The sequence below is a fragment of the Sciurus carolinensis genome, chromosome 14 (assembly GCF_902686445.1).
Source record: "Sciurus carolinensis chromosome 14, mSciCar1.2, whole genome shotgun sequence".
Lineage (NCBI taxonomy): Eukaryota > Metazoa > Chordata > Mammalia > Rodentia > Sciuridae > Sciurus > Sciurus carolinensis.
Window position 1 is genome coordinate 34,040,912 of NC_062226.1, and position 2,717 is coordinate 34,043,628.

Genomic DNA, 2,717 nt, shown 5'->3' on the forward strand with positions numbered 1-2,717 from the left:
CTTTAACTGAATTGTATCACAGGAACCTTTTTACTGATTCTTTGATTCTCTGTATTTCCAAGATTCTGAGATTTAGGTTTCCAGAATTTAAATTCTGGACCATTATCCCAACGAGATTCTGTAAATTTCTTTGACTATGGTTATATCTTCGTGACTTTAAGCTTCGGTGGATGTCTAAAAGCCTATTGGTTATATATTAAGATGCTAGAGGTATGGCTTTGTGCCTGAAATTATGATGCCACAACTGGAAGCTGCCACTGTATATATTTTTGGCTCTAAGGTTTATGCTCTTTAATTTGAATTCATGTCTAGGAATGTCTAATTGGTAATTTGGGATCCTATAAATCCACCACTCTCTTCTTCCTTAATTCCAAAATGTGAGTGCTGGATCCACTGTTTTGTAGCTCAAAGAATCTTATTCTAGTAGTTTTTCTAGTATTCATTTCTGTGTACTTTAATGTTCAGCCCCATGACTTTATGACTCTCTACTTTTGAGCTCCAGTGATTGGTTGCAAGCCTCCATGTCTCCGTATTTTCTGATCTTCAGTGTTTCATTCCTCTATAATTCTGATTTCTCTCTCTCTCAAACTTTGTTGCTAACCATCTACACCTCTGCTCTAGACTAAAACCTATCCTCCTGACATTAGAATTTTCAAGATCATGATTCTAAGATTTTCATAAACAAAGGACCCCTAAGATTCCATTCCATAAATGTTTTATTCAAATACTTGCACTTTAGAATTTTGAACTCTGAAGCTTCTCTGACTCCACGATGGAAAATTGAGAATAAATGTCTTGATGACTATAAGCATCATGAGTTTACCCGTTTGGATCAAAATCATACGTAAAAGTCCCCTCCGTGCCAGGGTATTTCTTTGCTTTTCCCTTTACTTTCTTCTTGATTTCTTGAGTAGGGGTGGGGCTGTCATGGTTAAGTCTTCCCCTCTTAATGTTTGTGGAGCCACAAACTCCACTGAGAAACATTTGACAGCTAGGCAGGGTGAATTCCCACCCCTTGGAAATCATTCTCCCAGTCCAACAGAGGTGGGATTTTTGTGACGGTCGGTGGGCCAAACAATTTCCATCTGCTTCCCTCCAGTATTCTGCCCCATGTATTCCCAACACTCCTTGGAGAAACCTGCACCATTGCAGGCCATTGTGTGTATGTGTGTGAGTGTGTGTGTGTGTGTGTGTGTGTGTGTGTGTGTGTGTCTTTGGTGGGGGGCTAGAAGCTCTTCTGTGAAAATTATTTTTCCTGTTTTAAACTCCCTGAAAGGGTTTGTAAATAAAAATGGGGATCCGAGGAGTTATAGAAAATTCCTCCACCTCCCTTGACCTCAAAGCTCCTTCATGAGGATGCAGAGGTGACCACGCTGATCTGCTTGAGGAAAGCATGGAAATTAGAGCTGGAAGGAGCCTGGGCCCACCCAGCTTGTGGAAGAGTTGCTTAAAGTCATTGGACTGAAAGTGAAACAGATCTTCTGGTCTGTACTCCTGGCCTGTTGGCAACTCTGTCTTTTCCTGGATTCTCTGAGCCTCCCTTGTGCTTAATTCTCCAACCTGGGCCACTCTGTGATCCAACAACAGAACGTACATGTAGGGATACTTGCAAATCTGACCCCAGAGTTTTCTTACAACAGCAACACAGTGATCTCTATTAGGGGCAATATGTCAGGATGATCAGGCTGTACGACCTCAGCAGCAGAGCAAAGCATTGTCACAAGTGGCCTGTGTCACAGGCAACCCAGCAGAACACTGTGGGCGTTAGTCTACAGCACCTCGAAGTTGTGAGCGTTTCAACCCTGGAGACTCCTGACCGGCCCAGAAGCTTTGAACCATCCTCAGTGCTTCTTCGGTCTCAGTTTCCCCGCCTATGAAGTGGGGGGGGGGGTCACTTAGTTGTCCCCTCTTTTACACCCAGTTGGAAGAACGAAGTGGGGGTGCATTGCCGACCCGCGATCGTTGTCTTCGCCTTTTGTTTCCGAGTGGAAAGAAAAAAAGGGAAGCTGCTAGGGGAAAATTCAAGCCTGTTCAAGATGGGCGGAGATGAGATGCCCCCGGTCGAGTAAGTAGCGGTTCGGTAAAACATTTTCTGTGGTCTAGCTGGAACTTTGAGCCTCCGAGGCCGCTGGTCGGCAAAGATTCTTTCGCTCTCAGAGAGTCGCGGGGACTCCCGGTGCGTTGTCGGAAAGTAACCTAGCTTTGAGTGCTTTGTCGTCGCCAATTTACTTAAAACTGTGAACAGGATTCTCTTCATCCCCCAGCACCGGGCATTAAAAATAAGGAGAGAAAAAGGAGCCCCCTGCCTTCGGGTTTGGACCTGGCCACCAGCCTCCAGGTTTACCCGGGGGAAACTTCGAGTTTCAACGCCCTCCAAACTCCTGCCCTGGAGCCCTCTGCTAACCGGGCGCACCCGGGTCCCGGAGCTCTCAAGTCTCGGAGCGCAGGAGTCGGGCCGGACATCCCGAGTTCCGCCGCTATGTGGAGAAGCGGAAAACCGCCCCAGAGCGCGCGGACAGGTCCCACCGCGCACAGAGTGGTGGCGGGGCCAAGACGGAGCCCGCGCTGCCCCCAGGTTAGCTCCCTACGTTTTCCACTGTGTTAGCTGAGGTTTCCGACCTGGGACGAAGGACCACAGGGCATCTAACGCGTTGACTTACATTGAGCGGGGCCACCGGGAGAGAAGGGTCGGATGTGGCGGTGGACACTGCGGGGAC